At 40.1% G+C, this 15,174-nt stretch overlaps 1 protein-coding gene across 7 annotated transcripts in view; it reads right to left on the reverse strand.

The window, feature by feature from the left end:
- Window positions 1-570, reverse strand: part of CDH11 (cadherin 11) — an 83,343-nt gene extending 82,773 nt beyond the window's left edge. For 5 of the 7 annotated variants that reach the window (XM_075101343.1, XM_075101342.1, XM_075101339.1 and 2 more), the window contains exon 1: window positions 393-570. The gene's annotated coding sequence lies outside the window, so the exon portion shown is untranslated. The remainder of the gene's footprint in view (window positions 1-392) is intronic. The other 2 variants (XM_075101344.1, XM_075101345.1) reach the window with 1 other exon arrangement.
- Between the last annotated feature and the right edge of the window lie 14,604 nt (window positions 571-15,174).

Genomic DNA, 15,174 nt, shown 5'->3' on the forward strand with positions numbered 1-15,174 from the left:
CGCCTCCGCGCCGAGCTGCGGCAGAGCCGCGCACCCCGCCCGCCCCGCCGCTGCCCGCGCCCCGCCGCCCACCTGCCCGTCCCCGCCGCACGCCCCAGCCCCGCGGCTGCGGTCAAGTTTCTGGTGCACACGCACGCATCCTCCCGCTCGCTCCTCTCGCTCTGAGCTACGGGAGACCACCATTCGCCCAGCCAGCCCGCTCCTTCCCTTTCCCCCCGGCCAAGCCGCCTCCGCGCCCGGCGGCAGCGCGCCCTGCACCCCGCCGCCCTGCTCACCCAAGGCAACTCCGGCGCAGGCGTGCCCCGCTGCTCCCCGCGGCTGGCCGGGGGTCCCCGCGGCTGTCCGGGGGTCCCCGGGGATCCCCGGGGCAGGCGGCTGCGGCCGCCGCTTACCTGCGGGTCCAGCGGGGCTGGCTGCTTCCCTTGGCCACCTCCGGAGGAGGGCGAGGAGGCAAGTCCCATTCACAACTAGACACCGAGCAGACACGACAGCATCTTCAGCCTATTACACTCCACTGGCAGCGGCTGCTGAATGAGGCTCCGAGCTAGTGGCAGGAATTAGAAAAAGGGAGGGAGGGGAAAGGGGAGAGGAAAGGGGAGAGGGAGGGAGAGGGAGGGAGAGGAGCAAGGGGGAGTGAAGCAAGATTAGAGGAAGGGAAAAGCTGGAGGCTGTTGCTTCTTCTCTATTTTCTTCTCCCTTCCTCCCACCCCAAGAGGAAAGCAGACCCCAGAGCCTGCCCTCCCGCAGGGCCCGTGTCCTGAGTGCCCTCCGATGCCTGTGGAGGAGAAGTTGGGATTGGAAGGGCAAAGTGAGGGGGTGAGGAGCCCAGGGCACCCTCTCCCTCTGCCCAGCCAGCCCCAGGGGTGGGTAGGGTATGCCATTCCCACCCTACGGGTCGGCTCTGAGCCCCCTCAGCCACACAGGCACCCACATGCAAGTCTGCGAGAGGGACAGGGACACCCATCCCGTGGTGCTGGCAGGCTGCAGGGAGGGATGCCCCATCCCTTCCCTGTTGCCAGTCCTCTGCAGGAAGCCCAACACCACCCCACAGCGGTGTCCCCACAGGTGGGCTGAAACCACCTAGGGCCCAGGGTATGGCCAGCCACAGCCACTGCTACAGGGGGTCTCCTGCTTGGGGGCATACCCCCCTACCAGCACATGAATCATCTGAGCTGGTCAAACACAAGGAGCATTTTATGGTGAATTCAGTCGTGTTTCCTGTCATGATCAGACATTTGCCCAGGACAAAACTTTAAAAGTTCCCCAAGCATTTCTGGATTTGGAAAATCTTGGTCTGTTGTAGCTTACAGCCAGAGCTGAGGCCAGGCCTCTCTGCCCAGGGAGGCTGCCTTCCCACTAGTGGTGGATGGTGAGACCCTTTCCTTCTCAAACACACTTGACCTACGCAGGGGACTCAGCGCTCTCTCTGTTTTCACCACTTAAAGTGAAACCCCCAGGCACGATTCCCGGGGATGCTGGGCTCTACGAGCCCAGGGAGGAGTGCCCTGAGTCGATGTACGCATCCAACCCCAGAGACACAATGCAGTCCCCTCCTGGCATGCCCACACAGGCACGTGTGACCTTGCAAGTCCCCTCTCACCCATCAGCTTTCCTCATAGTGGCCAAGACCTGTGTGCTCTGAGGTGGCTGTCAGCATAGTCGGTGCCATCTGTGTAGCTGCGGAGCAGTGCAGAGCAGAGCAAGGAAGGATGCAATGCACAGCCCCTCAAGAATAAGGATTGCATTTGCTGTTGGAAGTAACTAGGTACCTCTTTGTGAAGGTAATCTACCCATCCTCAGGCAACCCATCCGACAGTTCATCCCCTGTGCCTCAAGGCAGCACTCACGCTGCTCTGTGACCACACCACTCAGCCCAAAGAACAAGGCTTTTATATACTGTGGTTAATTAGCTCTGCCAATAACTCCAGGCAAAGAAAAAAAAATTGGCACAAAAGCTGCCACTGTACAAACAAAGAATTTGGAAAGAGGAAAGCTGATAAACAATGCATCCGAAGGAGGCCTAGGGACATTGAACTGCGCACAGTCGAGTAGCAAGTCCTGCCAGATGTCAGCCCCAGGGAAAATGCAGGAGCCTCCTGGCTGCAAAGCTGCGGGCCTTGGGGAATTAAGGCTAAAATTTGCTTCACAGAGGTGTTGAGAGTTCGCAGTTCAGCTCACAAACATACCAGGGAAAGGCCTGCATGGACCGTGAGGTGCAAGAGTGCAGGCAGGAGGGCTCTGAGGTGAACACAGGGCGAGGGGGCCTGGAGCACTGACACAGCACCCAGGGCCACGCTCTGAGACCCAGCCGGCCGAGCACAGCGGAGCAGGTGAGTAACCAGCGAGCAGCCCTGGTGTGGAAAACTCAGAGCTTGGGACAGACGGGAAAACAGTGAACAAACCCAGAAACACCATGGGCTGAGCATAAAGCATGAGGTAATGAGACTGCTAATTAATTGGTATTGAAGTACTAAGGGCTTTGATAGGAATAGGGCTGTGGTGCTAAGAAAACTAGTTTTAGGAGTGGTTTTTGACAGAAAATTCAAGGAGTAATAAATTGCCATTGAGAAATAAAGCATGTAAAGGATCTCTTGAGAATGTTTTTGGGGAGATGTAGCTGAGGAAGGAAGGGGATGCACATTCATTTGGAACAGTTTTGTCAAGAAATTGGTTTCGGACAGAATATATGAGAGGAAGGGAAATATGTCTCAAAATAGTTCTGTATAGTCCCAGTCCAAACCTATTGCCTTTAACGGACACCATCAGTCTTCTGTGATGATTGTATGAGAATTACCATTTGTTTTCTTTATGGATACACTGTAGTGAGTACTACTTAGTGCAGCTCTGCCAAAATTGCCACTAAGCTGAAGCCCAGAGCTGGGCAGTTGGCCGACTATTTTTTCCTTTTTTGCCTTTTCTTGCTGGCTCTAGCAGCACAGCGGAGGGGATGACTTTTGTAAATCCCTTTTTTGAACTGCTGAGATCAGATTTTTTTGAATATAAAGGAAATGTGAAAGCAATTTCAATCTAATTAAGCATATACAATAGGTACCCATAATATTCTCTAGTCAAAGAGCATATTGATCTATAATGAAAGGTTTCATTAATTCCATTCAAGGAGGCATGTTAACAAATGAGGGTGGTAACATCTGATCTGGTGAGTTGCTTGTTTCCGCCTTTCCTTCTGCATTGAAATCTTGGTGTAAACTAATCAGATTCTGCTGTTATTTTTCTCTCATTTGTTCATCTTCCTACAGGATCTATAGATAGACGGTTCTTATCTGCAAACAAAATTAAAGCAAAACTCCTGCTGAAATCTATATGTTTGCACCTCTGGATAAGTCCCAAGTCCGATTACATTATTAACCACTGTGGAATTAATTTCACCTACCTTAATCCATTTTAAATTTGAGTATCTAACAAGCTATCTATAGTAAGAGTTCATTCAATGTCTGCAAAGTATGTCCCTCTAACTGGGACAGGCCGCTAGCTGGAGATACCTCTCTCTGTACCAAAGGGTTCTTAACAACTTGCTCAGACAAGAAACCTACCTACAACCATCTACAAGTCAGATGAGATGAGTCCTACTTTTTATGTTAGGTACAGAAAATTAGAAGTGGTCAAAACAAAATCAGTATGTGATGCTGATAAATGACAACATTTGGTATGTATTCCCTTTAGCCATTACAGTTTACATTCAGACAGTTCCAAACTACCCTGCCATCAAGTCAGGAGAATTATTGCACAGGATCCTTACACAAGAAATGACAGTGGGTCACCTAAAAGAGAAGCGTGAAGGGAAAAAGTATACCCCAGAACATCTGCAGAATTACTCCACTGAATTTCAGCCAGCACTCGTGTGCATTCACAGCACGTTAGATGGGAGATTTTCATAGGCTGCCCAAGTCAGACCTTGCCAATCCTACCATACACAAAGTAAAGGGAAAGAGGGTACACTACTGCAAATTTCTGCCTTTGCAGACTATGTCTACTGGTCAGTGACTCTTCATCTATGAAGCCCTAGGCTAGATGGTAACTTTATGAATGGCACGTTGAAGCCAATGTAAATTCAATGGGGACCGTATCAGATTAACTAGAGGGAAATCTTTCTAATTACAGCTGCCACCGGTCTTCACAAAAAACTAGATGCAAACCAAAAAAGCAGGCCTTAGCTATCTTGCTGCCATAGAAGTCAGGCAGAGCAGTGGGGGGAGTACAGTGAGGTCTGGAGATAGCATTTACAGCTGCTTGAAACTTGGTGTCAGAATGAAATCAGCATCAGACATAAATAAAGGAAGTTTATACATATTTTAAACAGTATTTGTTTTTGCATATCCATATATTTGGGTTAAGAACATCTGTGATAACAAATCTGTGAAGCCAAAAAAAAAAAGTTTTCTTTATCTACTGTGGGCTTACAGTATCTGAAGTTTGTTAAAATTCTGCTCATTGCTTGGGAAGTTAACCCATTTATCATTTGAAAAGCTGATTTATTTCTAAGCATCTGAAGGAGTGCATGCACTTCTGCTAATTGAATCGTTGTTGTAGGAAACATTGCAGCTGAGTTCTTGAAATAAGCATAAGCAGGTATATTGTAAGTTTAACCTGGACATTTGTGTTAGGGTACATGAAAAGCTTGAACTGTGAACTTCGGAAACTGAACTCCAAAAAGCCTTTTGCAATTCAAAAAAATTTATCAATGTCCCATCTACTCAATAGCTTGGACACTTCTACCCAGTAAACATGAAAGAAGAAACTTCTTTCCACCTTTTGACCCTGTTTTCTCCAGGCCCTACAGGCCCTTTTTCCTACATGGCTTCCAACAGACTCTCTTCCTTCTCAGCTACCTTTAACAGACCTGCAATTTCCTTCACTTTTCTTCTCACCTTGACAGTATTAGAGATTTAAAAGGCATATGAACAGCATATTGCTATCCGCAGGAGCTGGGAATTTAGGAAGAGCAAGAGAGACAGTGAAATAGAAAAGAGATTTATTAATAAAGGATATTCCACATAGCCTGAACAAAGTTTTTGTCCAAAACACCCTTCAATGTCGGTGTCACTTTTTGCTAATGAAACAAAGCAAAATTTTATTCCTATGTGAAAAAGCAAAGGATGAGCAGGAGAGAAAAAAATTGTTCCTAATGAGTCCAAAAAAAGGGAAAACTAATCAAAGGTACAATACCAGCACAGTGAGGAGTGTGTAAGACAAGTATAACTTAAGAAAAGTGTGCATCTTGTGGCAGCAAACAAGGCTTTCACACAATGAAGAGTGGACAGCTCAAAGCAGCTGGTATCTAAAGCTGTTTTTTCCAATAACAAATGTCTGCCTTGTAGAAATATAAGAAAATAACAACATAAATTCACTTCTGAAAGGGTAAAACAAAGGCAAAAACAGTGAGGTTAAAAAAATTCTACACAAAGCAACTGTTACAGAAACTATCTCCACAAAGTTAGCAACGCAAAACTCTTTCTTTGGCTATACCAGTGGGTAATACTTGAAGCACTGAAACCTGGAGGGAAAAGGAAATTTTGAAGTGGGAAGAAGGTTACAGTAAAAAACAAACTGATCTACAGAAATACTACAATCTTATCAACAGTGCTATGCAGGGTTGGGGGGATGTTTTTTGAACTTCAGATGTGCACATGGAGCTTCTTGTAAGTGCACTAGCTACAGTGAAAAATCATCAGCTCGAATCACCTATTCCAAATGGTTCCCAGGGAGGCACACTCAAATACAGGACCGATGTGCCTAGTACGTCAAGAAGGAACCCATATTTTGGGCTTGGTGATCTCCTTTCCCTGTTCGCTACAAAAATAAGTCTCATTCCTGTACTAGAGTGAAGCAAAGCTCTTCTCGATAATCTGCCGTTGGAGTCTGGCCTTGATAGCATTCACATTGTAACTCATTTTCACCATGAAGATGAAAATCGTCATCTTCAGTCAAACCCAAGTGGCCAGACTCAGGCCACAGAATAAGCACCTGCTTACCCATAAGAGACAACAGAATCAAGTCCAATTTCATTTAGGCTGCAGTAGAATAGAAGTCTATTTTTCTCCAGTTTTCAGAGACTTTTAAAGCCAGGTCTGTTTTTATTAAGACTTTGATGAGGGGAGCTACCCTGTTTTATAAAATCCAAGGAAGTGGTTCGGCATTTACTAAGTATGGACAATTAGACATCTCTGTCACTGAGCTTTGAGACCATCTTACCCTGATACAGTCTTCAGAATCTTTTGGGACTATTCTATTTAGTTTTAAAAACTGTTGTGGTAAGTAGACATGCAGCAGCATTCTGGCCAACATCCCATTTCCTCAGCTCTACTGTGACATACTGAAGATCAGGCAGACTGGACTAGTCAGCTTTTTTGTTCTGAACGGTTCTCTCAAGCCTGGGAAATCTCCAGAGGCACTGAGAGAGCCTTTTGGTTGTCTTGGGTTGTGGATTTGACCCAATCAAGGATCAAGGCCTGGCTGGGTGGTTTTTACAATACTGAAGTAGGTTATCACAGAATAGTATTCATAAGGACATTAACTGAAAAATGCTGTATGCAAAGGGTCTGCTGACCAATGTAGAGTCACAGCTATAGCCTCTATTTATAGTTCCAATCTAGTATCCAAAAATTACAGTGTAAAAGAGTTTCGGGGTGGGGGAGGGAAATGGGGAGGGGAAAGGCCTAAATGGTGAGTCAGACAGGCCTCATAAACTTTTTAATGTATCAATGTCTTTTCCTAATGGATTTTTAGAAATACAGATCAGAAAATTAAATTTCTCATTTAGACAAGGTATTATTTAGTTAGGAACTTGAGACTCATTTATTTCTGACACTGCGCATTAAAAGAAAGAAATGAATTTTTATTTATATGTACATGCACGCTCATCCGTGTGTATGGCACTGTCTGCATAGGCTGCCAAGCAGGATGAGGCCTCCAAATACACTCCTCTAATGTATCCAACTTATAGATCATGTAATTTATTTTATTAGAAAATAAGTTTGAAAAAATCACTGCAACTTACTAGAGAGCGTGCACAGCTTGCACACGCATCATTTGATAGTAAGATACAGCATGGCTAAATAACTGGTAATAATTATGTAATTTAATTCCATTTCTGAGTGTCAGTCACTTTGTGCAGGGTGTGCTGTGCAATTAATGGTTATGCTGCTTCCAAAGCCTAAGAAAAAAAATGTCTTCACAATTTTGCATTTTTTTCCATTTTTTTGTGTTTTGTTTAAAGAATACACATTTGATTTGTTAGAATGTACTTCTGCTCTGCTACGAATACCCTTTACATGTACATTGGGTATATCTAACATCAGTTTGCAAACAGCCCAAACTGTGCCCAAGATCTAAAGGAGAATGATGTTCCTGTAATCTCAGCTGCTAACCCTTCTGTACTGAGGAACACCAGGCAGTCATGCTTATCTAGCACAAAGATCTTTCTTCATTTAATGCCCACAGCTTGAGATAGTCAGTCTTGCCCAGCATGCACCTCAAGTATTTCAGATTGTTATTTGTGATTTTTGTGTATGTCCCCATGCTATTCCAGGTACTATGAGGTGGTAGCTAGTTATCTAGCCATACAAGGCCATAATCAAAGATGGGTTTACATCAGTATATGAATAACCGTGTTGCACAGATCCAGGAGATCAATCACTATCACAATTGCAAGAGTTCGGTAAACAATTATATATCGAGCTGCTGTATATAGACTAGCATTACAAAATTTTAGCCATAAATTCTACTTTAAGCTGTACATAATACTGAACCAAGTGATATGCTATCTCTGCATTAACATCTATCTGCTACTGAAAAAAACACTAAGCGACCTTCCTCTAATGAGCTGGAGTAAAAAAGTTATAAAAAGAAATATGGGTTTGCCTGACTATTTGAAGTCCATAAGATTATAATTCTTTAATATTGCTTTTATCTGAAGATAAAAATATAACTAGACTTTAGAGTTTGTCAGATGAGTCATAACTAAAAACATTAGATGATTCACACTATAATCAATCACAAAACACAAAAACAATCTCAGTTATTAAATTTGTTGAAAAATGAAATGGCGCTGCTTTACTATAAATCTGCTGTGTGGTTTAAAATGTCATTGATCACTAAGTAAAGTGGGTTTTTTTTAATCCAATGTGTAATAAGGTATCATCTTGTTTGAGTCCAAATAATTATTTAGAGTTTGGTGATATTTTTTCTATATTTCCCAATAACGTAAACCCAATATTGCATAGCATTTTTAGTTCCATGTACAAGTAGGCCAAGGGTTTTTAATCACACTCAGAGAGGTGATGAGAGGCATGCTTGAAAATTATAGGCTTTACTTCAAGAAGCTCAGATATATATTTCTTTTTAAGTCGTGTCTACATAGATAATCTAGCAACCTTCTAAGAAAAAAAATGGTGTCATTTAGGCATCTATTAGAAATCAGTACAAAAATTAAGATTCTATGTCTGAAGGAACATGAGATGGGAGATTTCAACAGAGCATGTCCAATGACTACAGCAGTTGGGGAAGGCTTTGCACTGAATTCTATGAGCTTTAGATCAAGCCCCGCAGCTCTGCAGCATCCACATGTGAGAAAGGGCTGAATGAGCTCCCTTTACCCTTTGAGCAACCAGTGACTGCTCATGAGAAGACATGTGTTGGCTGGTCACTCTTCAATTGCACAGCTCAACTCATAACACAGATCCGCTGTGTATCTGTACAGTCAAACAGCCACTACCATTGCTATAGGAATAATGTCACAGCAATGATCATGTAAACAATTCTTATGTGACTTACATTTGGATGCCAGTTTCGTTTTTGATGTTCCTGTATTTAAAAAGATAAGATTTATGTCCCCACTGTATTTTATGACACCAGTGAGAAATACAGCTTTTTATAATGCATTTCTGTTGCTTGGTCATTTGATATTTTTGGTTATTTGTTCTGTATATTTGGTGATGTTTTTCAGTTTTTGAGAAAAAAACAAACACCTTACAAATCTTCTGTTGATTCAATAGCTGAGATATGTTACTGTTTGCCTTCCATTTTTCAAAATCAGAAGGTAGATTAACACAGATGCTTAAAGCATCAAACAATGTCAGTTTTTTTCCAAGTGAAATATTGTGGGTGCTAACAAATTGTGGGAAACATGCTCAAACTAAGCTGCCACACTGTCAAATACAACTAGAAGAAAAAAAACATATTCCATCTGAAAATCCAGTACGCCATCCCCATAAATTTAATCAACAAAGGAAGAAAAGCTGCACATTTAAAAAAGAAACTAATGATAATTTCCATATGGACTAGGCCTCTTCACCCCGTGTTCAGGTTGTACAACACAATGAAATGGTTCACATAAGCATTTCATGCAATTTAACACATCTGGATGGCACTTTCCTAGGTGTACTGGAGAAAACTACATATGTTCTGGATCTGCAGAGCCCTTAATCCATGGACAATGCCTTCATTTCCATAAGACCTACTCAGAGAAAGCCTCATCTTTCTCCATTTTCCAATGCTGCAGTCTAGGAATGTGCAAATAGCCCTCACTAAAGTGTTTAGCATCTAGATGAACTCATTTCCATGGAAAGCAGTACCTGCAATCCTCTCCCATGTAGTAACCTCTAAAAGGTTCTCTGTAGGGATATATTTATTAGTCTGGCTCTCCTTAGCTTTTCTAAGCATCTTCTTGGAAAGAAGTTGCTTTCTGTGGCATTTCAGAAAGAAGTGGATGTTCTCTTCCACTGCTGCCTACTCTGTATTCCACAACAGGCACTGAGACCTGTCCTGAATGGACCAAGATACAGGTCTAAAATTGCAACAGCATACCTACAAGATGGCGAAATAAACCAGTTAATAGATTCCTCAGATTTTAAAATTCAGTTATGTCGATGAAGCCTCATCTAGCCTTCTGCAAATAAATTCATGGACTTGCCCCTTAGAACTTGATTTTTCTGGTGCCATACATAAAGTACATGGTACTACATTATGGGGCTAGGCGTTTTCTTTTTCAGTCTGATAATGCAGTTTGGCATTGTTTTGAAGTTTTAATTGGATTGCACTGCTTGTTGTAGATCATAATCTTTGAAAATTTTGATTCAAGAGTACTAGGAAGAGGAACTTTAAGAACAGTATTGATAAATAACACCCTTATGTCCCCAGGAGTTACACATGCTCACACATTTAAAAGAAAGACTGGATTCATGGACCTATTAGCCCCTTAACAGTAATACTAAAATTGCTAGTAGTGGTGGCTACAAGTGTCCAATAAAACCAGGATTAAAAGGTATGCTCAAAAGTTTGAGGTTCCTGATCATGCTGAGAAAAGGGAGATTTTTTTTCTTCCATTGCAGTGATTCAGGCAATTAAATTATCACTGTTCCTATACCATTTCAGTATCTGTTCTGTGGAAAAGATAACAGACAAAGACTGTATAGGAGGACTGCAACATAAAGAGGCAAACAGGTGAGGTAAAGAAGCTAAAGAATATAATTGATCAATTATTAACAAAATTAGTCTTCAGAACAAGCTCAAATAAAGCAAACAAACCTCTTGGCTAGTAAAGATGAAGACGGAAGCGTACACGATTCAGAAACTTTTACACTTGCTGTTTCAATGAGCTAAAACATAAGGATGCTATGCCAGATTTAGTTCTCATGCCATAAATCCAAAATAACACCATTGGCTTACTTAGATTTTACATTGACTTCAGGAGAGTTACTCTGAATTTACATCACTGTAAGATCAGGATCAAACTGCTGAGAGGATATTAAAAGGAGATTAAACATGATCTTAAACAGTGATATCCCAGGAGATCGGAGGATTTTCAATTTGCAAGATTTTAAAACTGTCTGGGAGTTGGATAAATTTCAAATGCAGTTGCTCATAAGAGCATTTGCAGCTGCCAAAAGAACCTCTTTTAAGGACCTGGAGGTTGGCAGAGAAATTGAACACCATGGAAGAGTGTAACAGAACAAGCAAGGCTACAAGCAAGTAGAAGGGAACTCTGAGGGCATTTATGAGAGCATATGTATATTAATGGATTCATTTGACCTCAGTTATTGGATAGGTTTATGCTATTTTTCTAGCCGTGCATTCAGTAAACTTTGAACATAGGTTTAAAACACAGATATATGTATTTTGATATCAAGGTCCACATTCAGCTACCTAATTCCTGTTCATGATAGACTCATACTGAAATCAACTCAGAAGACATTTCAATATCTTGTTCTGAGTTATTTTGCTTTTTCCTGGGCACAAGACTGATATTTAGCACTTCCATGTCTCAATATTGATTCCAGTGATGATGCTCATCTTCCTTTCCTTCATTCATTAAACAGTATTCCTATAGAACCTAATGGAAAAAATTATTTCTGTCTGGAGGCCTGTGCTCTTAGATCTCTGTAGCTGTTATTTGCAGGATTCTCTAAAAGCAACAGTGAGATAAGTGCAACAATCTAATCTGTAATTCTTGAGGCAGAGGGTGATTTTCATTTCATTCAAATTAATTTCTCATCTGGTATAGGAGGACACAATACCCATCTTATGATACTCTGAAAGTCATAGGCTCAGCTGACAAATTTTCCTGAATGAATGAGAATCCCAGAGAACTGATTAACAGCGAATTCTGTTCTGGTGCTGATCTATAGGTAAGAGATTTTGAGAAGAGATTAATGCTATATTTCCGTACCACGTGTGCAATTTTGAGTATTGCGTGTCCTTTTAATTTGCTTATGCACTCATGCACAAAATGACTAATCATGAAGTTGGGCAGATATACGTATGCTTTCTGAGTACAACTATAATGGTTCTATACACCAAAGTATTGAATAAAACCCACACAAAGTAGGCATACACTTTTTTTTGCACCTTTAACCCTGAAAATCAAGCACTGTAAATTGTCCTCTTCAGGAATGTGCTGCAGTGACAGAAGTATGCAGATTTTAAAGATACCAAGAGAATAATTTTAAATAATCTAAACTGCATATAGACTTTATACATTAAACATAAAACATTATCTAATGGGCTAATTTGAAAAAGTCTCCAAATTCTACTGCCATTAAATTTAGCTGAGAAAAAAACCTTAAAGAAATCATCTTCTCTAATTCAGAAGTGATTTTTTTTTGTTATGTCGATGATAGGATGCAACAACGCTCTAGTTCATATTTAATTCAATAATTTAGCAGTATTTTCTGACATAAAATGGAACTGAAATGCACATACAGAGTAAAATGGTTTATTTTTATTACCCCGAGCAATTATGGCCTGAATCAGACATAAAGGCTGCAGGGCCTGATATAAAAGACCAGAGAAAGTATTCAAATTTCAATATAACTTCATTCTCTGGAAATGAATTTGTTACTAGGAAACATAATACTGGTATTTTTATTCATTATAATAAAAAATATCCCAAAAATGTATACCATGTACTGAACCATGTCCTACATGACATTCCTGAGTAGTCCATGAAATAAAAATCATTTCTGCAGAACAGTATTCCTAGTCTGTGCAGCTTGAAGTTATATCCATGGCCTCAATGCATTTCACTTCTCTGTCCTAAAACAAATAGCCCTCGTGGCACTCAATCTCTCACCTTCCAAAGCATTTGGCACGTCAACTTCCATAAATCTCCAATTAAAATCCCAATTAACGAAAAGAATATCTCTTTTCAGCACAAAATATTCAGTGCCTTGTTTAATTTGGGCCCTAATTTGCATGCCTTTTTATCAGCTACAGTTTAGAATGTTCATAACAGTTTTACCTGAAGTTTTATTTCTTATTAGCCAAAATACTAAATTGAAGTTTTAACAACAAACTATTGGTAAATTGACATTACATCCAGTGTGCAGGTTTGACTGAGAGGAATAGGGAAAGGGAAACATTTTAGGAAAGTCAAAACATTGTTTTCACATATTTTAAACAAAATATGTGAAAACGTTATTTATAAATGTGAACCAAAATAAAATGTAGCTAAAATTAAGTTTTCAACTCTAAATGGTTAAAATCTAACTGCAGCGCCCTCTTTGAGCAGAATACAGCATTTAGTTGAATTATAAAAATACTTTAAGTTTCATTTCAATGAGAAAAACTAAATGTTTTAATTGTTTCATTCAGCTAATAAAATGGAAAAAATCGGTTCTCTACTCAGCTTAAATAAGTTTTATGAGAACACCTGTGAGTGTTTTTATCAATTAATACGATAATGATGTGCACAGAAATATTCTGCTGAACTTTCAAATTATGAAGTTCACTGGTTTGGTAATAAAGTACTTCTACGACTTTGTTCCCCAGGAGCTTGTGCATGGGTTCTCATGATAATGTACCCAGTATAAATATCTTTATAACTTACATATTCCCAGAAAAAAAAGAACAGCCTATCTGTATCAGTCTTCATACATATTAGATATATAAAGGCAATGAAATGTGAAAAGGCCACAGTTAAAATGTATAAAACCAAATATTTATAATGATATAATCAAGTCTGAGCACAAAATCTGACTTATTCATGGTGCAGATTACATGACATGTGATGATTGATGAAGACTGTTAAGTGAAGTTTATTAAAAGCAGCGCAATGTTCAAGATAACGAGGTTATCATACCATTACGCATTTTCTGGATGGAATTGACAGGTAAGCCTCATTGGCCATCAAAATATTGTATTGCAATCAAAGTCCTTGAAAGCACATATTTGAAAACCTATCTAAAAGGCAAAGAGAGATTAGATAATCCATTGTTATAAACTGTTGTATAACTAGAAAATAATGGAAATGCGTAAAAATAATAGAAAATTATGTATATTAAATTTTGCTTATAATTACATAATATACTTTTTCCACAGAAAACAAAAGCATTGTATTGTTTTGTAATCTTTATAAGGCATACTCGGAAGGAGAAAAACAAAAAAGATTTGATCCATATGTCAAAAATAGATGCTTGCCCTGATTACAGAAATAGTTATGCAAAGCACAGGGAAGCCATTAAATACATTGGTGACTTGTGTTTTGTGCTACCAGCTCTAACGAGGGGAAAAATGGAAGAGTTTCTAATAATGGCTAAGATCTGGGAAGAAACTTCATCTTAGTGCATAGAAGAGTTACACGTGGCTTCTTTCTAAAGATGAAGACCTTATGTTCAAAATGAAGTGTGTTTTCAATGCATTTTTTGGAAATATTTTGAAGTAGTAGTAGTGGCAAGTGGAAAGAAAACAAGAACAGAAAATCTAATCAGATTCCTAACCATACTAATGCACAGAAAGATGATCTGCATCAAGAAAAGGGAAGAATAACTAAGTTAAAATGAAACGTTGCCTAAAGAATCTACAGACTTGCCAATATATTAAAAACTTATGTACTGCCTTCTCAGCAAACAAAATACCATAACTCCACTAAACATAAATGCTAAAAATCTGTCTCCATAAGAAAGCAATTATAATGAGACTTGTCATTCATCTTCTCTACAAGGGTGTTGTGAGGAATGATTCATTATGTTTTTGTAAAGCGCTTTGAAATCCTGAGATGAAAAATGCTGAAGAAATGCAAAGTATTATCATCATAATACAAAGTAGTGTTATCATTGTCATCAAACAAAGTGCCTTAGGAAAGGGCACTTTTACACAGGAATTTGTGATTTTAACAGCTCAGTTATTCCAGCGTAAAGGTTCTGTTACTATTAGGTCCAAACCTGGATCCAGGCAGTGAAACTATCACGACAATATTCTTACACTCCCAGCCCCAAGATGTCATTGCTATACAGAGAATTGCATCTGAATTAAAGCTTAGCACAGTGCAGGCACATTTAGTCTATGTCTGTCAATTCAGCATCTACCTCAGCAGGCAGCAGCTGCAGCTCAGGAGCACCTCTCCTGGAGGTGTGCATATTAATTGTCTCTTTTCTATTCATGCAAGTGCTGTTCTAAAGGACATTGCACAGAGAGAGCGCCAAAGTAAAAATATGTACAGATACATAAAATAAAAATGTGAAAATAACATTTTTTTTAAATTACCCTTTTCCTCTGTGATTTAACATCCTCCCATGATTCTGCAAGTAGCTTAACTTCACAGATACAATAAATTCCTCCAAAATTTCTTTAGTATTATCTGAAAATTGAGAATTTTTGTGCTGTTCTACGCAGCAACACAGACCCACTTCAAGATCTATGTCAGTAAAATAATGGGGCTGT

The sequence above is a fragment of the Phalacrocorax aristotelis genome, chromosome 8 (genome assembly GCF_949628215.1).
Source record: "Phalacrocorax aristotelis chromosome 8, bGulAri2.1, whole genome shotgun sequence".
NCBI lineage: Eukaryota > Metazoa > Chordata > Aves > Suliformes > Phalacrocoracidae > Phalacrocorax > Phalacrocorax aristotelis.